General features: G+C 41.5%; 1 long non-coding RNA gene across 1 annotated transcript; it reads left to right on the top strand.

The window, feature by feature from the left end:
• Positions 1-15986: 15986 nt before the first annotated feature.
• On the top strand, positions 15987-22827 carry LOC144281583 (uncharacterized). Its single transcript, XR_013350028.1, has 4 exons — positions 15987-16133; positions 18780-18847; positions 20880-21162; positions 22053-22827. It is a non-coding gene; the product is annotated as an uncharacterized LOC144281583 (long non-coding RNA).
• The last annotated feature ends 3 nt before the right edge of the window (positions 22828-22830 follow it).

Genomic DNA, 22830 nt, shown 5'->3' with positions numbered 1-22830 from the left:
TGACCCCGTATTCTCCAGGCACAGCTCCTCAGGCCCCCTCCTTGGGGATATAGCCTATTCTCTTTACCCTTTGAAGTAAACATGTTTTCCTCTGTTTCCCAAAGTTAATCATTCCTACAGCTAATCTGCTAGATCTCTTAACAAAAGCTGAATGAGACCAAGCCTCGGAGCCCAAGTCGGAGTGCTCCCAGTCCCCTTGTCCCCCAGTTAAACTTCAGTGAGACTCCGAGTCTTTCTTCATATCATCGCCTCTGACTAACCAGGTTCCGTGGCTCCACCTAAAACCACTCATCACTTTCCAATAAATAAAACTTTCTAAAACAGGGGAGGATGAGGTTTTGGGGGCTGGTCGCTGTGACTCGAGACCATGAGGCACCCCCCCACCCCCACTCGTTCTTCCAAGGGACAGTGTCTGAAATGAAAGCCTTGAAAGCCTGGAAAACGAGCGGCTTCTTCCCAAGCAGGGCTTGTTTTCCCGAGGCCCTCCCCAAACCTGCAGCTTCACGGCCCCCATTATGTCGCGTAATAGAGCAGGACTCGGAGTCCCAGGAAGGGCAAGTGAGTTTGGGCCTGTGTCCTGGAGCCTGGCCCAGCCCTGCCCTGGCCCTGCCCCAGAAGATCAGAGCTATGGCCCTTGCTGTATGGCCTTTCCTGCCTCTCACCCCAATGTCCTACTGGCAATACCGGAGGCCCCAGAGGGCCACATCCCCAGTAACTGCCTGCTTCAGTTCCCCTGCCTCGCGGCCCTGCGCCCCACCTCTGTGACTCCGTGGGCCTGGTCCCTGGTTTATGACCACAGGATGACAAGGAGGTTCTCACTCCGCTTGATGCCTCTGCCTCCTTTTATCAAATTCCTTCCCATTCTCTCCGACTCCTTCCAGGATCATCCTTTACCTGAATCCTCTCCCAGCCGCCCGGGTCTTGGTTTGGCCCTCCTGCCCATGGGCCCTGTGGTGCTCCTGGTTACCTTTGCCCTTCCACCTGGCGGGTGACACCGAGACACTTTAGCAGCCTCTTGCGGAGTGGGCTCCTGGAAACCTGGGGGATGCTGTGCTCTTCCCTGTGTCATCGACACCTTGCAGGGTGCCCTGCACAGGACACCTCTGCAGCTGACAATAGGAAATCCTTAACTGGCCTCGGGCATTTCAACGTCAGCTTAAGCAAGATGGGAGTCCAGCAAGAGGCCTGCTGCATTGGAAAAAAGAAAAAAGCCCGCAACTTCTTCTAAGATGACAACCAGAGAGGACACAGATCCCATGTAAAGAGCCCGGGGTTTTCCGTGATGAGAAGCAAATGAGGAAGTGCTGGGAGTTACGCGGTGATGTATTGGAATTAACTCCACTGCTGAGGAAGTCTGATCTGAAAGTTGAAAAAGTATATGAAAAAATCTGCTTGAGGGACACTGGGTGGCTCAGCGGGTTAAGCATCTGCCTTCACCTCAGGTCATGATATCAGGGTCCTGGGACGGAGCCTGGCGTCGGGGGCCCTGCTCAGTGGGCATCTGCTTCTCCCTCTGCCCCTTCCCCTGCTCATGCTCTCTCTCTTGCTCACTCTCACTCTCTCTCTCAAATAAATAAATGAATAAACTCTTAGAAAAAAAAAGAAAAGAAAATATCTGCTTGATGACATTGGAGTAGTAACAAGGATGAGAAGGGTTACAGCCAAAATATGGGAGATGTAAAAATCCAGACTGATAATAACTAGAAAATCCCCACATATAAGGAAATCATTCATATTATGAAGCTGGTGTAAATTGTATATCAAAAGCAGAGGAGGACATAAGAGAATTACTATAAGCCAATTTCATTCATGGACATGGAAAATTCTATGAAATTCTATAAATTTCTATGAATTCTATGAAAATTCTACGAAATTCACATCAAAAATTCTAAACAAAAAATTAGCAAGCTAAATACTGCTATATATAAAAATTATAACATATCTGACAGAACTAAGCTATTGGATGAAAGTAGGATTGATCTCACATTAGAAAAATCTATTTCACCACACTAACAGATCAAGGAAGAAAAGTAATGACTATTTTAATAGATACAGAAAATTCATTTGATAAAATTCAATATCTGTCATGATAAAAATGATAACTTGGAATAAAAAGATAATTTCCTTAGTTTGATAAAGGGTATCTACAAAAAAAAAGTCTCTTTGTGTCTTGTATCTAACAGCTTATTTAATGGTGAAATGGTGTTAGATTTCCGTCTGAGTTGAAACAAGATTTGAATGCCCGCTAATCAATCTCCTATTCAACATCATACTGAAGGTTTTCATTAGAAGACATGAAAATGAAGGAATGATTGTGCAAAAAGAAAATTTAGAGAAATCTACAAAGTAGCAATACTGTTGACACCGTTTGTAGGATTTAAGATCCACCAACTGAAAATGAATGAACGCCTAGGTGTTTCTCCCTCTTGGCAGGTGGGGTGGCTTTTGATGACAATAGTTAGTCTCAAGCACCTTGTCTTCTCCCCTCTCATCTCTCTGGTGAGATTGTAAGGTGTGAGAGCTCACGCACACCTTCCCCCACCCCACAGCTTGCTTTAAGCTGATCCGGGTGTCCAGTGCTGGCCGGAGATGTGTGAGCACAAGTGATACAAGTGTCCCCTGTGCCAACTCTGTGCTCTCCTCCTCATCCCTGCTGACTGTGCAGGCCTCACATTGAGGAGCCTGGATCTCCAAGGCACTTGTGGGCTACATGAGTGAGAAAGAAATCTTCACTGTAGAAGGAAAAACAAAAACAAAAACAAAAAAAGAAAAAGAAAAAGAAAAAGAAAGAAAGAAACCTATTATTGGAGAATGAAAGAAAAGCTACATACATGGAAAGACAGTCTACGTATATGGACTGGAAAACTCAACACTATAAAACTCAATAGTATAAAAATGTCAAATCTCTCAAAGTGTCCTATGATCTTAAAATCCAATAAAAATCCCACAGTTGGTAGTGCAAGGTGACACTTCTAAAGTATGGTTATGCTAGGGCCAGAACTAATTCTTCTCCAAGAGTCTACAAATAGAGAAGCGTGCTGTGTCGGCTAATAGTCAGAATTACTATGCAGACATAACGGAGTCAGCATGGCAGTGACACAGGATAGGCAAATAGCCCCATGGAACAGTACAATTTAGAAATAGATGAATGGGGGCACCTGGGTGGCTCCATTGATTAAGCGTCTGCCTTCAGCTCAGGTGGTGATCCTGGGGTCCTGGGATGGAGCCCGTGTCAGGCTCCCTGCTCAGTGGGGAGTCTGCTCCCCTCTTGCTTGTACTCTCTCACCCTCTCTCAAATGAATAATAAAAAAAAATCTTGGAAATAGATGGATGGTTGGGGCACCTGGCTGACTCTGTTGGTTAAGTGTCAGGCTCGTGATTGTGGCTCAGGTCATGATCTCAGGGTCCTGAAATTGAGCCCCGTGTCCAGCCCTTTGTTGGGCCCCACCCTGGGCATGGAGTCTGCTTGAGATCCTCCTCTCCCTTTCCCTCTGTCCCTCCCAAACTTGCCTCACTTTCTCTCTCTAAAAAATTTTTAAAAATTAAAAAACAGATGAATGGTTGACTACTGATTTATGACAAAGCTTACACTAGGGCAGTGGGGGAGAGAACTGTTTTCAGTAAGTGGTGATGGAACATTTAGCTAACACAATGCAGGAAGTGAACCTTGATTTAAAGCACATACCACATATAAAATGATGAATGATAAACCTAACTGCAAAAAGTAAAACAATAAAATTTATTTTAAAAAACATAAGAGAATATCTTTCTAAAAAATCTTACTTCAATTCAATTTTCAACATATAACACCCAGTGCTCATCCATCCAGTGCCTCCCTCAGTACCCATACCCCCTTCCACTACCAGAGTTAGGAGTCTCTCATGGTTTGTCTCCCTCTCTGATTTTTCCCACTCAGTTCCCCTCCTTTCCCTATAATCCCTTTCACTATTTCTTACAGTCCCCGTATGAGTGAGACCATATGATGATTGTCCTCTGATTGACTTATTTCTATTTCTATGAGTGGGACATTTTTAACCAGAACCTCGGAGTGGTATGGACAGATACCTATCTGTCTCTATGTGTATCTCTCTATATTTAATTTCCCAGGGGATTTTAAAGCTGAGGTTGGACTCCACTGACTTCAAGCTTTTCAAAATTTCCAATATGCAACGTGTGTTTCAGCAAGCGTATGTGTATGTGGGGGGAGCACCTTCCCAGATAGTTCCACAAACTCAGATTTCTCCACTCAGTCTTCTTCTAATAGAAAATGGCTTACTTAGTGTTTACATTTCCATTAAGAAAAAGTGATCCTGGGACACCTGGGTGGCTCAGGAGGTTGAGCGTCTGCCTTCGGCCCAGGGCATGATCCTGGGGTCCTGGGATCGAGTCCCACGTCGGGCTCCCCACATGGAGCCTGCTTCTCCCTCTGCCTGTATCTCTGCCTCTCTCTCTCTCTGTTTCTAATGAATAAATAAGTAAAATCTTCAAAAGAAGAAGGAGAAGAAATGAGTCGGACAGTCAATTGGCGTGCCATCTCCAAATCTCTGGCATCCTTCAGTTTGATTCCAGCCCCAAGGAGGTCAATTTTGCCTACAGTGGTTCTCAACCAGGGGCAATTTTGTGGCCTTCCTACCCCATTCCAGAGATGTTTGGAAATGTCTGGAGACATTTTTGGTTGTGACAACGTGGGGGGGTGCGGTAAGGGATGAGACAGAGGAGGAGGTGTTGCTACTGGTAATTGGTGGATAGAGGCCAGGGATGCTGCTGAACAATCCACAGTCTGGAGCACGGCTCCCTAAATTAAAGAATCATGGAGCTCAAATTGGTAAGAGTGCTGTGTCCTGAAAGAGGACTCCCCTCTGGTGAGGGTCAAGCCGAAAGACAGAACCAAGCCAAAAATGAGAAAAGGAAGGGTTTTGCTTGCAACAAGTAAAAGAACAATAAGAATATTTCCCAAAGCAACATCTCCTGGACAATGAGATTGGGAAGCTTTAAGCTAAAGGTAGATACATATTCATGAAGGGGCTTGTGCGATGGGGGAGCACAACATGGAATTGGGGAAAAAGTCATCTCAAGGTGACTGGATCCAGGCCAAAAACTCTAGGGCTGGCACGGGCAGGATCATCAATTCTCAGGCTCCAGCTGGTCTGGTGTTTGAGTGCACAAAGGGTTTTAGGTCCTGCAAAGATAACTCAAGGATATTCTTCAGGTCAATATTAATTTTTTCTACCTGGGCAAATAATGTTTCATTATTTTTTGTTGTTGTTTGGTTGTTTGGGATTTTTTGTGGTTTTTTTTGTGTGTGTGTTTTCTTTTTTTTTTTTTTTTTTGCAAATAACTTTTTTTCTTTTTTTAAATAATAAATTCATTTTTTATTGGTGTTCAATTTGCCAACATACAGAATAACACCCAGTGCTCATCCCGTCAAGTGTCCCCCAAAGTGCCCGTCACCCACTCACCCCCATCCCCCACCCTCTTCCCCTTCCACCACCCCTAGTTCGTTTCCCAGAGTTAGGAGTCTTTATGTTCTGTCTCCCTTTCTGATATTTCCCACACATTTCTTCTCCCTTCCCTTATATTCCCTCTCACTATTATTTATATTCCCCAAATGAATGAGAACATATAATGTTTGTCCTTCTCCAACTGACTTACCTCACTCAGCATAATACCCTCCAGTTCCATCCACATGGAAGCAAATGGTGGATATTTGTCGTTTCTAATGGCTGAGGAATATTCCATTGTATACATAAACCACATCTTCTTTATCCATTCATCTTTCGATGGACACCAAGGCTCCTTCCACAGTTTGGCTACTGTGGACATTGCTGCTAGAAACATCGGGGTGCAGGTGTCCCAGCGTTTCATTGCATTTGTATCTTTGGGGTAAATCCCCAACAGTGCAATTGCTGGGTCGTAGGGCAGGTCTATTTTTAACTCTTTGAGGAACCTCCACACAGTTTTCCAGAGTGGCTGCACCAGTTCACAGTCCCACCAACAGTGTAAGAGGGTTCCCTTTTCTCCGCATCCTCTCCAACATTTGTGGTTTCCTGCCTTGTTAATTTTCCCCCATTCTCACTGGTGTGAGGTGGGATCTTATTGTGGTTTTGATTTGTATTTCCCTGATGGCAAGTGATGCAGAGCATTTTCTCATGTGCATGTTGGCCATGTCTATGTCTTCCTCTGTTCATGTCTTTTGCCCATTTCATGATTGGATTGTTTGTTTCTTTGGTGTTGAGTTTAAGAAGTTCTTTATAGATCTTGGAAACTAGCCCTTTATCTGATACGTAATTTGCAAATATCCTCTCCCATTCTGTAGGTTGTCTTTGAGTTTTGTTGACTGTATCCTTTGCTGTGCAAAAGCTTCTTATCTTGATGAAGTCCCAATAGTTCATTTTTGCTTTTGTTTCTTTTGCCTTCGTGGATGTATCTTGCAAGAAGTTACTGTGGCTGAGTTCAAAAAGGGTGTTGCCTGTGTTCTCTTCTAGGATTTTGATGGAATCTTGTCTCACACTTAGATCTTTCATCCATTTTGAATTTATCTTTGTGTATGGTGCAAGAGAGTGGTCTAGTTTCCTTCTTCTGCGTGTGGATGTCCAATTTTCCCAGCACCATTTATTGAAGAGACTGTCTTTCTTCCAATGGATAGTCTTTCCTCCTTTATCGAATATTAGTTGACCATAAATTCAGGGTCCACTTCTGGGTTCTCTATTCTGTTCCATTGATCTATGTGTCTGTTTTTGTGCCAGTACCACACTGTCTTGATGACCACAGCTTTGTAGTACAACCTGAAATCTGGCATTGTGATGCCCCCAGATATGGTTTTCTTTTTTAAAATTCCCCTGGCTATTCGGGGTCTTTTCTGATTCCACACAAATCTTAAAATAATTTGTTCTAACTCTATGAAGAAAGTCCATGGTATTTTGATAGGGATTGCATTAAATGTGTAAATTGCCCTGGGTAACATTGACATTTTCACAATATTAATTCTTTTTTTTTTTTAAATATGTGTTTATTTATTTATTTATGATAGTCACACAGAGAGAGAAAGAGAGGCAGAGACACAGGCAGAGGGAGAAGCAGGCTCCATGCACCGGGAGCCCGATGTGGGATTCGATCCCGGGTCTCCAGGATCGTGCCCTGAGCCAAAGGCAGGTGCTAACCGCTGCGCCACCCAGGGATCCCCCACAATATTAATTCTTCCAATCCATGAGCATGGAATATTTTTCCAACTCTTTGTGTCTTCCTCAATTTCTTTCAGAAGTGTTCTATGGTTTTTAGGGTATTGGTCCTTCACCTCTTTGGTTAGGGTTATTCCTAGGTATCTTATGCTTTTGGGTGCAATTGTAAATGGGACTGACTCCTTAATTTCTCTTTCTTCAGTCTCATTGTTAGTGTATAGAAATGCCATTGATTTCTGGGCATTGATTTTGTATCCTGCCACACTGCCAAATGCTGTATGAGTTCTAGCAATCTTGGGGTGGAGGCTTTCGGGTTTTCTATGTAGAGTATCATGTCATCAGCGAAGAGGGAGAGTTTGACTTCTTCTTTGCCAATTTGAATGCCTTTAATGTCTTTTTTTGTCTGATTGCTGAAGCTGGGACTTCCAGTACCATGTTGAATAGGAGTGGTGAGAGTGGACATCCCTGTCTTGTTCCTGATCTTAGGGGAAAGGCTCCCAGTGCTTCCCCATTGAGAATGATATTTGCTGTGGGCTTTTCGTAGATGGCTTTTAAGATGTCAAGGAAAGTTCCCTCTATCCCTACACTCTGAAGAGTTTTGATCAGGAATGGATGCTGTATTATGTCAAATGCTTTCTCTGCATCTAATGAGAGGATCATATGGTTCTTGGTTTTTCTCTTGCTGATATGATGAATCACATTGATTGTTTTACGAGTGTTGAACCAGCCTTGTGTCCCGGGGATAAATCCTACTTGGTCATGGTGAATAATTTTCTTAATGTACTGTTGGATCCTATTGGCTAGTATCTTGTTGAGAATTTTTGCATCCATGTTCATCAGGGATATTGGTCTGTAATTCTCCTTTTTGGTGGGGTCTTTGTCTGGTTTTGGAATTAAGGTGATGCTGGCCTCATAGAACGAATTTGGAAGTATTCCATCTCTTTCTATCTTTCCAAACAGCGTTAGCAGAATAGGTATGATTTCTTCTTTAAACGTTTGATAGAATTCCCCTGGGAAGACATCTGGCCCTGGACTCTTGTGTCTTGGGAGGTTTTTGATGACTGCTTCAATTTCCTCCCTGGTTATTGGCCTGTTCAGGTTTTCTATTTCTTCCTGTTCCAGTTTTGGTAGTTTGTGGCTTTCCAGGAATGTGTCCATTTCTTCTAGATTGCCTAATTTATTGGCGTATAGCTGTTCATAATATGTTTTTAAAATCGTTTGTATTTCCTTGGTGTTGGTAGTGATCTCTCCTTTCTCATTCATGATTTTATTAATTTGAGTCTTCTCTCTCTTCTTTTTAATAAGGTTGGCTAATGGTTTATCTATCTTATTAATTCTTTCAAAGAACCAACTCCTGGTTCTGTTGATCTGTTCCACAGTTCTTCTGGTCTCGATTTCGTTGAGTTCTGCTCGAATTTTAATTAACTCTCTTCTTCTGCTGGGCGTAGGGTCCATCTGCTGTTTTTTCTCTAGCTCCTTTATGTGTAAGGTTAGCTTTTGTATTTGAGTTCTTTCCAGTTTTTGAATGGATGCTTGTATTGCGATGTATTTCCCCCTCAGGACTGCTTTTGCTGCATCCCAAAGATTTTGAACGGTTGTATCTTCATTCTCATTAGTTTCCATGAATCTTTTTAATTCTTCCTGAATTTCCTGGTTGACCCTTTCATCTTTTAGCAGGATGGTCCTTAACCTCCACGTGTTTGAGGTCCTTCCAAACTTCTTGTTGTGATTTAGTTCTAATTTCAAGGCATTATGGTCTGAGAATATGCAGGGGATGTTCCCAATCTTTTGGTATCGGTTCAGACCCGATTTGTGACCCAGTATGTGGTCTATTCTGGAGAAAGTTCCATGTGCACTTGAGAAGTATGTGTATTCAGTTGAGTTTGGATGTAAAGTTCTGTAGATATCTGTGAAATCCATCTGGTCCAGGGTATCATTTAAAGCTCTCGTTTCTTTGGAGATGTTGTGCTTAGAAGACCTATCGAGTATAGAAAGAGCTACATTGAAGTCACCAAGTATAAGTGTATTATTATCTAACTATTTCTTCACTTTGGTATTAATTGATTTAATTATTTGGGAGCTCCCACATTCGGGGCATATATATTGAGGATTGTTAAGTCCTCTTGTTGGATAGATCCTTTAAGTATGAGATAGTGTCCCTCTTCATCTCTCACTACAGTCTTCGGGGTAAATTTTAGTTTATCTGATATGAGGATGGCTACCCCTGCTTTCTTTTGAGGACCATTTGAATGGTAAATGGTTCTCCAGCCTTTTATTTTCAGGTTGTAGGTGTCCTTCTGTCTAAAATGAGACTCTTGTAGACAGCAAATAGATGGGTCCTGCTTTTTTATCCAGTCTGAAACCCTGCGCCTTTTGATGGGGTCATTAAGTCCGTTCACGTTCAGAGTTACTATTGACAGATATGAGTTTAGTGTCATCATGATATCTATTCAGTCCTTGTTTTTTGTGGATTGTTCCACTGAACTTCTTCTTAAAGGGGAATTTTAAGAGTCCCCCTTAAAATTTCTTGCAGAGCTGGTTTGGAGGTCACATATTCTTTCAGTTCCTGCCTGTCTTGGAAGCTCTTTATCTCTCCTTCCATTTTGAATGAGAGCCTTGCTGGATAAAGTATTCTTGGTTGCATGTTCTTCTCATTTATGACCCTGAATATATCCTGCCAGCCCTTTCTGGCCTGCCAGGTCTCTGTGGAGAGGTCTGCTGTTACCCTAATACTCCTCCCCATAAAAGTCAGGGATTTCTTGTCTCTTGCTGCTTTAAGGATCTTCTCTTTATCTTTGGAATTTGCAAGCTTAACTATTAGATGTCGAGGTGTTGAACGGTTTTTATTGATTTTAGGGGCGGGGGTCTCTCTATTTCCTGGATCTGAATGCCTGTTTCCCTTCCCAGATTAGGAAAGTTTTCAGCTCGGTTTTGTTCAAATACATATTCTAGCCCTCTGTCCCTTTCGGCGCCCTTGGGAACCCCAATTAAACGTAGGTTTTTCTTCCTCAGGCTGTCGTTTATTTCCCTTAATCTGTCTTCATGGTCTTTTAATTGTCTGTCTCTTTTTTCCTCAGTTTCCCTCTTTGCCATCAACTTGTCTTCTATGTCACTCACTTGTTCTTCCACCTCCTTAACCCTTGTCGTTAGGACTTCTAGTTTGGATTGCATCTCATTCCATTGATTTTTAATTTCTGCCTGATTGGATCTAAATTCTGCAGTCATGAAGTCTCTTGAGTCCTTTATGCTTTTTTCTAGAGCCACCAGTAGCTGTATAATAGTGCTTCTGAATTGGCTTTCTGACATTGAGTTGTAATCCAGATTTTGTAACTCTGTGGGAGAGAGGACTGTTTCTGATTCTTTCTTTTGAGGTGAGGTTTTCCTTCTAGTCATTTTGCTCAGTGCAGAGTGGCCAAAAACAAGTTGTATTGGGAAAAGGAGAAAGAGAGAGAGAAGGAAAGAAAAGATAAAAAGAAGGAAGAAAAAAAGGAAAAAAGAAAAGAAAAAGAGAAAGAAAAAGAAAGAAAGGTGAAAAAAAGGTGGGGGAAGCAATCAGAAATCAAAAAGAAAAAAAAAAAAACGGGGGAGTATCTTCTTATTCTGTATACTTTAAGTCCCTTGACTTCCCCTGGAACTTGTCCCTCTAGCTGGTCTTCTGGGGGAGGGGCCTGTTGTGCTGATTTTCAGGTGTTAGCACTTTGGGGAGCTGCTCAGGCCTCTGCCTGGTGCAGGGCTCAGTGGGGGTTGTTTACCCCGTGAGGCCCCAGGAGGAACAACCCCAGTGGCCGGGCCAGCTCTGGAGCCCTGGATTCAGCTCCCGCAGTAACTCCAGAGCTCTCCGTCTGCAGGGCCTGGAGGCTCCGGGCGGGGCCGCTGATCTGCTCAGCTCGGGGCAGGAGCGTCCTTGCTGTCCTGGGCCCTCCCGGCCTCTGCCTGTCCGGGGGAGGCCGGATCCTGGGCTGTGTCCCGGCGCCCTGTGCTCCCGGTCTGCGCTGTTGGATTTGCGCTCCCGCCCCGCAGCCCCCTCCGCGGAGCCTCTTCCTCCGCCCAAGCCCCTCCGAGCTGCTCCAGGTCCCGCTGTGTGCGCTGCAGCCCTTTAGGGAGCTGGGCGCACTCTCCCCGGGGCACAGGTGTCTGTTAGTGTCCCAGGGATCCTGAGGGCATCCCCGCCCTCCTGGGGTCCTGCTCTAACTTCCTGTCCTGGGGACACTCGCCCCGGCCTCACCCTGGCCCCTCGCGGGGCCCCTCCCCCTTGGATGCCTTTTGTTTCTTTATTCCTTTTTCCCCGTCTTCCTACCTTGATAGAAGCACGAACTCTTCTCACTGTAGCGTTCCAGCTGGTCTCTCTTTAAATCTCAGGCCGAATTCGTAGATTTTCAGGATGATTTGAAGGTTATCTAGGTAATTTGGTGGGGACAGGTGATTTGGGGGCCCTACTCTTCAGCCATCTTGCCCCTCCTCAGATTTTTTTTAATTGAATCTGTAGATTACAGTAATTCAATGGTATTCATTTAGTAATACAATTTTAAGATTACCTTCAGCCCTTGAATTATATAGGTCCACCTGTATTCAGATTGTTTTTTTAAATACAGTACAGTAGTATAAGTGTATTTTTTCTTCCCTATGACTTTTTAAACATTTTAAGATTTTATTTTTAAGTAATCTCTATACTCAACTTGGGGATCTAACTCACAACTGTGAGATCAATAGTCATGTGCTCTACTGACTGAGCGAGCCAGGCACCCTCCTGCCCATGACTTTCTTAATAACATTTTCTTTTGCTTACTTTATTGTAAGAATACAGTATACTATATATATAACATACAAAATATGTGTTGATTGGCTAGGTTATTGCTAAGGCTTCAGGTTAACAGTAGGCTATTAGTAGTTAGCTTTAAATGGAGTCAGAAGTTTTACTCAGTTTTTGATTGTGTGCCCCTAACCCCAACACTGTTCAAGAATCAACCGTATTAAGCCTTTTAATCCAGGAACATGGGATGTCTATCCTTTTAATTAGGCATTCTTTAATTTCTGTCAGCAATGTTTTGTAGTTTTTATTTTTTTATTATTATTATTTTTTAATTTATGATAGGCAGACAGTGAGAGAGAGAGGCAGAGACACAGGCAGAGGGAGAAGCAGGCTCCATGCACCGGGAGCCCGACGTGGGATTCGATCCCGGGTCTCCAGGATGGCGCCCTGGGCCAAAGGCAGGCGCTAAACCGCTGCGCCACCCAGGGATCCCGTGTGTTTTGTAGTTTTTAATATACAAGTCCTACATTTCCTTGTTTGTTTGTTTGTTTGTTTGTTTTTGCTTGTTTCTAACTACTTTATTCTTTCTGATGCTATTGTAAGTGGTGGAATTGTTTACTTAATTTAATTGATTTATTTTTAGTGTATGAAATGCAAATGATTTTGTTGACCTTGATTCCTACAACATTGCTGAATTCATTTATTAGCTCTAATTTTTTTTTGATGCGGATTCTTTAGGATTTTCTTTTTTTTTTTTTTTTAGGATTTTCTTTATAAAAATTATATAATCTCCTAGTAGAGTTTTAACTTCTTCCTTTCCAATTTGGAATATTCCAATATTATGCTGTTTTGTTTTGTTTTGTTTCATCTCATCCTGTCTCATTTCATTTCATAGCATTCCATTCTATTTTATTTTCCTAAATGCCCTGACTAGAATTTCCAGTACAATGTTGAATAGAAGTGTGGAAAATGGTCATCCTTGTCTTACTCCTGATTTAAGAGGGAAAGTTTCCAGTCTTACACTATTAAGATAGATATCTAATTAGTGTTTTTTTAATAGATGACTTTTGTCATATTGAAGGCATTCCCTTCTATTCCTAGTGTGTTTTATGCTTTTATCATAAGGGGAGGTTATATTAGTCCAATGCTTTTTCTTTATTAATTGAGATATTGTGTTTCCCCATTCTATTAATATGGTATATCTTACTGATTTTCATATGTTGAGCCATCTTATATTCCTTAGATACATTGTGGTTGGTCTTGGTGTATAATCCTTTTACTGTGCTGCTGGATTTGGTTTGCCAGTATTTTGTTGAGAATTTTTGCATTTATTTATTTATTACTTAATTTATTTTTAGAAAATCAGAGAAGGGCAAAGGGAGAGGGAGAGAGAGAATCTTAAGCAGGCTCCAGACCCAGTGCAGAACCGAAGCAGGACTTAATCTCATGACCCTGAGATCATGATCTGAGCCGAAAATCAAGAGTCAGATGTTTAACCCACTGAGCCACCCAGGTACCCCTGGATTTTTGCATTTATATTCTTTGGAATATTGGTTGCTACTTTCTTTTCTTGTGATATCTTTGTCTGGATTTAATATGAAAAATGATACTGACCTTTTAAAATGAATTAGGAAGTGTTCCCTCCTCCTCCATCTTTTTAGAAAAGTTTGAGAAGGATAGGTGTAGTTCTTCAAATGTGTGGTAAAGTTAACCAATGAAACTGTTTGGTCCTGGATCTTTTTTGTTAGGTTTTGATTATTGGTTCCATCTTTTTCTTTGCTATAGATCTGTTCAGGTTTTCTAGTTTTTTTTTTAAAGATTTTATTTATTCATGAGAGACACACACAGAGGCAGAGACACAGAGAGGGAGAAGCAGGCTCCCTGCAGAGAGCCTGATGCGGGACTTGTTCCAAGGACCTCGGGATCACAACTTGAGCCAAAGGCAGATGCTCAACCACTGGGCCTCCCAGGTACCCCCAGATTTTCTATTTCTTTCTGGGAAAGTTTTTTTTTTTTTAATTTTTATTTATTTATGATAGTCACAGAGAGAGAGAGAGAGAGAGAGAGACGCAGAGGGAGAAGCAGGCTCCATGCACCGGGAGCCCGATGTGGGATTCGATCCCAGATCTCCAGGATTGCGCCCTGGGCCAAAGGCAGGCGCCAAACCGCTGCGCCACCCAGGGATCCCTCTTTCTGGGAAAGTTTTGAGTAAGTTTTGATAGGTCATGTGTCTCTAGAAATTTGTCCATTTTAGGCTATCTAATCTAGATTATCTAGGTTAGTTTGTTGGCGTAGGATTGTTCATTTTATTCTCTTATAATCTTTTAATTTCTATAAGATTGGTAGCACTGTGTCCACCTTAATTTCTGATTTTAGTAGTTTGAGTTTTCTTTCTTTTTTCTTTGCCAGGAAGCTAAAGATTTGCCAACTTTGTTCATCTTTTCAAAAACCAACTTTTGATTTTGTTGATTCTATTATTTTTCCATTCTTGTTTTTATTGTCTCCACTTGTCTCCACACTAATCTTTATTATTTCCCTCTATCTGCTTACTTTGTGTTTAGTTTGCTCTATTTTTTCTTAAACCTTTTCTTCTTGAACTTTTTTCTTCTACCTAAAGGTTGAAGGTTATGTTATTAATTTAAGATCTTTTTTAAAAGATTTATTTATTTATTTATCAGAGACACACACAGAGAGAGAGAGAGAGAGAGAGAGAAGCAGAGGGAGAAGCAGACTCCATGCAGGGAGCCCAATGTGGGACTCGATCCCAGGTCTCCAGGATCAGGCCCTGGGCTGAAGGCAGTGTTAAACTGCTAAGCCACCAAGGCTGCCCTGATTTAAGATCTTTTTAAGTGATACTTGGGTGGCTCAGTGGTTGAGCATCTGCCTTCAGCTCAGGGCGTGACCCTGGGGTCCTGGGATTGAGTCCCACATCAGGGTCCTCCATAGGGAACCTGCTTCTCTCTCTGCCTGTGTCTCTGCCTCTCTCTGTGTCTTTCATGAATAAATAAAATCTTTTTTAAAAAGATCTTTTTTCATGTAGGCATTTACAATTCTAAATTTCCTTCTGCGCATTGTTTTTGCTGCATCCCATGAGTTTTGGTATGTTGTGATGTTGTTTTCATTTATCTCAAAGTATTTCCTAATTTCCCTTGTGGTAGCTAATTTGGCCAAGTGGTTGCTTAAGAGTGTGTTGTTTAATTTACACATATTTGTGAATTTCTCATATTTCCTTCTGTTACTAATTTGTAGTTTTACTCATTGTAGTAAAAAACAAAGACACTCTATATGATTTAAAGACTTTGATTTATGGTGATGAGTTTTATAGACCAACGTATGGTCTATTTTAGGGAATGTTCCATGTGTACTTGTTGGGCAGAGTTTTCTATATATGTCTGCTAAGTCCAGTTGGTTTACAAGGCCGACATCTATTTCCTTGTTTATCTTTAACCTGGCGATTTATCCATTTTTGAGAGTGGGGTGTTGAAATCCTTGACTATTATTGTAGAACTGCTCAAATATTTTTTCCATTTAAAAAATTAGTTGTTGGTTTTCTTATTAATGAGTTTTAAGAGCTCTTAAAGTAGAGTCTAGATACATGTCCTTTATTAGTATATGATTTCAATATATTTTCCTCAGCCCATGGCTTATTTATTCATTATATTAGAAGCTCCTTTTAAGAAAGAAAACTTCAAATTTTGATATAGTTCAGTTTATCATTTTTTCTTTTATGGGCTAAGCATTGATCATTTCTAAGAAATCTGAATAAATCAAAGTCACAGATTCTTCTACTCTATTTTTAGAAGTTTAAAATTTTTGAGTTTTACATTTAAGTCTGTGATCCATTTTGCTTAACTTTTGTATATGGTTTAAGGTGTAGACCAAAGTCCATTTACACACATATATATATGGATAAATATTTCTGCAACATTTGTTGAAAAGACTATACTTTTTGCACTGAATCCTTTTCTCTTATTGAAAATCAAGTGGCCCTGTATATGTGAGTCTACTTCTGCACCCTCTATTCTTTTTTTTAAGACTTATTTATTTATTCCAGAGAGAGAGAGTGAGCACACTTGCAAGTAGGAGGAAGAACAGAAGAAAAGAAAGAGGGAGAGGGAGAGAATCTCAAGCTGACTCCTGGCTGAGCACTGAGCATTACAATCCCAAGATCAAGAATTGGATGCTTAACTGACTGACCCACCTAGGTGCCCCTGTGCCCTGTATTCTTATTTAATAGATATTTATCTACCTTTATGTCACTTAACATTTCTCTCATATTTTATCCTAGTTCTATATTCTAGAAAATGGTCTTCAGCCAAATCCCTTTTATAATTGATATATGTCTACATTATGTGAATTTGGATAATTTCATTATTAGTGAAAGAAACCTTTGCTTCTTTTTTTAAAAAAATTTAATTTATTTATCCATGAGAGACACAGAGAGAGAGGCAGAGACACACACAGGCAGAGGGAGAGGCTCCCCTCAGGGAGCCCTAATGTAGGACTGGATCCCAGGACTCCGGGATCATGATCTGAGCCAAAACCAGATGCTCAACCACTGAGCCACCCAAGAAACCCTTGCTTCTTAGAATCTAATTTTTATAACAACTTGTTCTTGAGTTATGAAAATTTAAATTACAATATTAATACAAATTTGAAAAATTAAAGATTATTTTCTTTTCTGTTTTTAAGTACCTGTTTCCTCTAAGGTCACTTGTCCTGTTTTATCCTTCTCTTTCCATTGTGGCTATATTCAAAGCCAGGTGATATTTGGGTATCATTTAAAATGTATTGATTAAGGACTATAGATATCTCCCGTTTGTATTTAGATTTACATTGTATTTCTCTGTTCTTTTAAATTCAATTATCTGACTTTTTTTCTCCTAGAAATTTCTTTTATGTAAAGATTTGGTAATGGCCCTCTGCCTTGTTTTTCTGTGTTGTCATGTAGTTATCCTTTTAAAAAATGAAAAGGCAAGAAAAGGAGGAAGAGAAAATATAAGTTTTATTTCATTTTAAAGAATTTGTCATAGTGAAAAAGGTTTCTGTAGTCAGTGTGCTATTCTAATCCAATCTCCCCATTCTGAACTGTGTGATTCTGTGTGAATGTGTGTGTGTTTCTGCATTATTTTTGGATCAGAAAACAGGGTGTTGCTGAGAGAGGAGAGACTTGAATTCCTCTTGGAATTGGTAGTTCATTATAGTTTTACATTTTCTGGCTCTGAGTAGCCCATAAGGTATTTAAGATTCCCCAGTGGCTAGTTGGCTAATTCTACGGAATTAGAGTTGCTATCTTTAAGATGAAGTATTTCTGACATTCATTAATTTTTAACTAATTTCTTTAAAAAATAGAATTTTCTTAAAATAGGGACTTAATTGTCATATTTCTGAGCCTTTTTTATTATGAAAATTTTCTTTTTTTTTTATTTATTTATTTATGATAGTCACAGAGAGAGAGAGAGAGAGAGAGGCAGAGACATAGGCAGAAGGAGAAGCAGGCTCCATGCACCGGGAGCCCGACGTGGGATTCGATCCCGGGTCTCCAGGATCGCGCCCTGGGCCAAAGGCAGGCGCCAAACCGCTGCGCCACCCAGGGATCCCGAAAAATTTCAAACATACTAAAAATAGAATAATATAATGAACCACAGTGTAATTCATGCACATTGTAAACCAGTGCACAGTTCCATGAATTACCAACTCATGGCCAAGATAATTATATCTATACTCCCAATAGCTTTAATTTTTTACAAAGATTTTATTTGTTTATTCATGAGAGACACACAGACAGAGGCAGAGACATAGGCAGAAGGAGAAGCAGGCCCCTCTCGGGGAGCCCGATGCAGGACTCTATCCTGAAACCTGGGATCATGCCCTGAGCGGAAGGCAGATGCTCAACCACTGAGCCACCCAGGTGTCCCCCAATCACTTTATTTTGAAGCAAATCCCAGATATATCATTTTGTTATAACTTATTATTTTTGACACGTAACATTATATGAGTTTCAGTCAAATCAATAATGATTTGATATTAGTATGTATTTCCAAAAGATCACTACAATAAGTCTAGTTAACATGTCACCACACATATTACAAAAATTTTTTCTTGTGATGCAGACTTTCAAGAACTATTCTTTTTTTAAAAAAGATTTTATTTATTTATTTGAGAGAGAGAGAGCATGAGCAGGGGAAGGGGCAGAGGGAGAGGAACAAGCAAACTCCATGCTGAGCAAGGAGCCCAATATTAGGCTTCATGCCAGGACATTGGGATCATAACCTGAGCCAAAGGTAGATGCGTAACTGACTGAGCACCCAGGCACCCTCAAGATCTATTCTTTTAGAAACTTTCAAATATGCAATACAGTGTTATTAACTATAGACACCTTGCTAACATCATATACCCATGTCTTAATTATTTTATAACTGGAAGTTTGTTATAACTTATTTTTATTTATAAAAGATAATTAAATTTTTTGATACAATTTCTACTATAGTAGGACTTCTACTGATGAGGAAAACTAATCAAGAGATATCAAACAATGATTAAAGCAGAAATATAGGGGATCCCTGGGTGGTGCAGCGGTTTGACGCCTGCCTTTGGCCCAGGGCGGGATCCTGGAGACCCAGGATCGAATCCCACGTCGGGCTCCCGGTGCATGGAGCCTGCTTCTCCCTCTGCCTGTGTCTCTGCCTCTCTCTCTCTCTCTCTGTGACTATCATAAATAAATAAAAAAAAATTAAAAAAAAATAAAGCAGAAATATAATTCAGGAATGTTGCAATACATTCATTTAACACGTTTGTCGAGCTAATAGTCTCCTTAGTTTAAGCATTTTCTTTCCGCCTTCTATGTACAGACAAGGAAAGTTCTCCAGGGTATCTTAAAACAAGAAACAAGGTGCAGAACAGCATAAGAAAGTCACAGGTAAATAAGCATTAAGATATTTGCTTATAAAAAAAAAAAAGATATTTGCTTATATACACAAACACACTGAAAGGATGCACAATAAAATAATGAAAGTAATAAGGGAAGAGATGTAAGGTGGATGGGGAGGGGCACACCAAGGACTTTTTAATCTATGCATTTTTATATTTTTTGAGTCATACGAGCATGTTTTATTCTTTAAAAATTTTCTTCTCAAATGCTGTATTTCATGCAAAAACTAAGATATTCTTATGATCAAGTCAGTTCGAAAGTATTGTTTTAAGACTCTATTTATTTATTTATTTGACAGAGAGATAGTATACAAGTAGGAGGAGCAGCAGAGGGAGAGGGAGACGCAGGCTCTCTGCTCAGCAGGGACCCCAGCTCGGGGCTCCATCCCAAGACCCCAGCCAGGATCACAACCTGAGCTGAAGGCAGACACTCAACCAACTGAGCCATCCAATTTGAAAGTATTGCAAGCTGAATACCAACACTGTTGTCAGCTGGATCAATAGCTATGTAACGCTTAAAAATTACCTGACTTTGATCTCGTTTCTTTCTGCTGTACTTTTAATTGTTACAAGTCAATCGGAATTTATTTGTTTATTTATTTGAGAGAGAGAGAGAAGCGAGGAGAGGCAGTGGGAGGGAGAGAATCAATGCCCAGTGAGGAGCCTGACACGAGCCTTGATTTCACAGCCCTGAGATCATGACCTGAGCAGGAATCAAGAGTGGGACACTTAACTGACTAGCTACCCGCGTGCCCCTAAACAGAATTTTAAAACACATATAGTTTAAGTGTGCTTTACTAGCTCTCAGACTTCATGGGTCTCTCTTTTTGCTGAGACCTCTCCCTCTTATAGATAACAAACAAGAGCTTCAGTTTCTAGTTTGGTTTTGTTTGGCTTAGCTCAGCCAATTCTTCTAGTGTCTGCTCCTACTCTGCCCTCAAAATGCAAAGTGATGACACTCCTTATGCCTCATCCGTGCTTCCATTCAGGTATTTTGTTTTCTCTAAAAAGGAGTAGGTACAGAAGGATGGACTTAGCCATACTAAGTCCCAGGGAGATCTATGTACTCTTCCTCCCATCGTTTAACTGGTATTCACCTCACAAAAGCAGCTGCTTCTCAAGTTGGGGGTTCAGAGGAGTTTAGTTTATATACCATTTATTAAGCACCTAATGTGTGCCAGGCACTATGCTTGGTGCTGGAAATACAGATATCAAAATACAATTCTTGCCTTAGAAGTTCAGAGCCTGGAGCGGACATGGATGGGAAAGCAGAGGTATAATACAACGGGTTAAGTATTGAGATTGAAGTCAGCCGAAGGTGCCCCAGTTCAGGTTGGAGTGTGGGCAGAGTGGTGGGATTGAGGGGGGTTGGTAGGGGAAGATTCTCAGAAAACGTGATATGCACTAGAGTATGAATAGGAGTTAGGGGCATAGAGTAGACACAGATGAAAAAATGTGAACAATGGTCCAGAATTCTAAGCAATATTTGGGTTTGTGGTACAGTGTATGCTACAACTGGAGGATAAAGTCCAAGCTGGAAGAAGCAGAAGCTAGAGGTGACTCAGGGAGCCTTTCCCTATCTTATCATACCTTGGGGGCTCCTATCACTTGCCAACCCAGAAGCCAGGTTAGGGATTCCCAGTTATCATTTTAGGTCCACAGGGAGAAGACACAATGCTTGTGTTACCTGGGGAATAAACATTTCCCTTGAGTGCCATGCCGAAGAGTGTTGGATGATGACTATGGCCCTCCGCGGTTGGTCAAACTCCATCCTTTTTCTCATTCCTACTGTATTGCCCCAGGACTTTTGGGGCTGCTGGGCTTGGGGTGGGGGGTTAGCAGATGGAGGCAAAAACATTCCCAGGCATCCTTGTTGAATGAAGGGTCAGCCTCTTTCAGATTTATCAGAGATGGAGTCTGGGAAATTTCCATTGAATTGCAAATCTCCCTTGAGTCTTTCAGGAATTATTTTCTCTTTCTCTCTCATGATTTTACCTCAGTGTTGTGTCTCTCTTCTCTAGCAGGCACTGCCGCCAGCCAGGCTCCTGATGTCTAGATTAATCAATCCGCATTTGGGGGAATCTCCATTGGAAACTGAAGTTATGCATGAAGGATCCTACCCAACGATGGAGGGATTGGTTAGAAACCAATAACTTCTTCAGCCTCTTCCTTCTCTGCACTTGGGCTAATGCTTGGATTTAGGGAGGAAAACTGACAGTTTGTAGGTACACTCATCAGCAAAGCCGTGAAGACCTGGCTTTAAATGGAACATTTCTCAGCTATTAGAGGTGAAAGCAACTATAGGTAAGTGCAGTAAGTCCTTTCATAGATAAATGGTTTAACCTCTCCATATTCACCCTTTGCACTCCAACCCCATGTTATTCTCAGGCCATTGTCCTTCGCTTGGAGTGTCCCTAGTCAAGCCTAAGGCCGTGATCACATTGCACAAGACGCTCTTTCTACAGGAAGGGAAAGGTGGGCGCGATGGCTGAGCTTCACGCGGCCCTAAGAGGAGCAGTGGGATGCAGTCACCTCAGGATCAGAAAGCCCCTTTGTTCACAAGGTAGAGGAACAATTCTACCCATGAGAAAAGCACAAGAGAAGAAGCAGATTACCCAATTGCTGCCTGCTTTCCCAAGTGCTTTGCCACCCTTAGGAACTCCAGGCTCTTGTTAGCCTCACACTACAGGGCATGAAAAGGACCAGGGTGGAGCAGACCGTTGAGTCATAAAAAGGGAAAGAGAATTCTTAGAAGGTGATCCCCACCCTCGTGGAACAACAAGGACGTTCAAGGGTAGGTAGGAGGGATTCCTTCCATATTTGAGGTTGGGATTCATCTTCTCACTTAAGATATAGTTAGGCTCAGTTCAGTGTAAATACTTTCACAGAGAGCCAGAAGAGCCCCCTTCGAGGTGACTAGTTCTATCTCACTCCACTCCACACCTTGTATTTCATGCTTCAGCCCAAATGTACTGTGTTACATGCTACTCTTTTCCATCACAAAACCTCTTTTCTCTCCTATGGAATCCATACCCATTTTTTTTAGCATCTATTTTAGGCCTCACCCTTCTCCAGAATGCCCCTCATCTCTCTAAATCTCAGTTTGGCTCTTTTCCCACAGCCTCCTTAGGCCCTATTCTTACCTGTGACATTCCATCTGTGACCCATATTACCTTCTCTGTCCTTCTCATTAGACAGTGAGCTACATGAGGTAGTGACAACGTCTCCTCTATTTCTGAATCGCCGAGTATACCTGGCGCCCAATACATAACCAATACAGAAGAATTGGATGATTTTATTGACAGTAAGGTAATTTCTATAGGAGCTGGAGGGAGACGAGCTTCTGAATGGAATCCCTAGGGAGAAAGACCACGGAATTGCTTTATCCTAGACAAAGGTCCAAAAATGTCTCCTACAGACATTGTAAGTAAAGAGGTTACTGTTTGCTGGGAACAAAGACTGTCAGAGTGTGCGAGAGAACACAAGGCTGAGAACTGGAGCCTAGTTCTCATGCTCTAATCTCATGCTTTGCATGGCTAAAGGTGATCGTATTCTAGTAACTGAGGCATTTTTAAAACCAGGTTTCAGACTATCATTGATTTGATTCTTATAACTGGTGGTGATCTTCAAAACTGGAAGGATTTGAATCAAATGGGAAGGACTTCATTTCTGATTTCATGAGTCATTACCTGGAATTCCTAATTCTGTCTTTGGCAAGTCACCTAATGGAACCCAAGTTTGTGAAAGGGCTTTGGATCGATGTTATGGACTGAAAGAGCATAAGAGACTCATCCTAGGCGCGCCTGCGTGACTCAGTGGGTTAAAGATCTGACTCTTGATTCCGGCTCAGATCATGATCACAGGTCATGATCTCAGGGTCCTGAGATAGATCCCCAAGTCTGGCTCTGCGCTCAGCAGGGAGTCTGCTTCTCTCCCTCACCTTCTGCCCCTCCCCCTGCCCAGAAGTGTGCA

The sequence above is a fragment of the Canis aureus genome, chromosome 13 (assembly GCF_053574225.1).
Source record: "Canis aureus isolate CA01 chromosome 13, VMU_Caureus_v.1.0, whole genome shotgun sequence".
NCBI classification, from domain to species: domain Eukaryota; kingdom Metazoa; phylum Chordata; class Mammalia; order Carnivora; family Canidae; genus Canis; species Canis aureus.
Note: the sequence above shows the minus strand (reverse complement) of the source record. Positions and strands in the feature narration are given on the sequence as shown.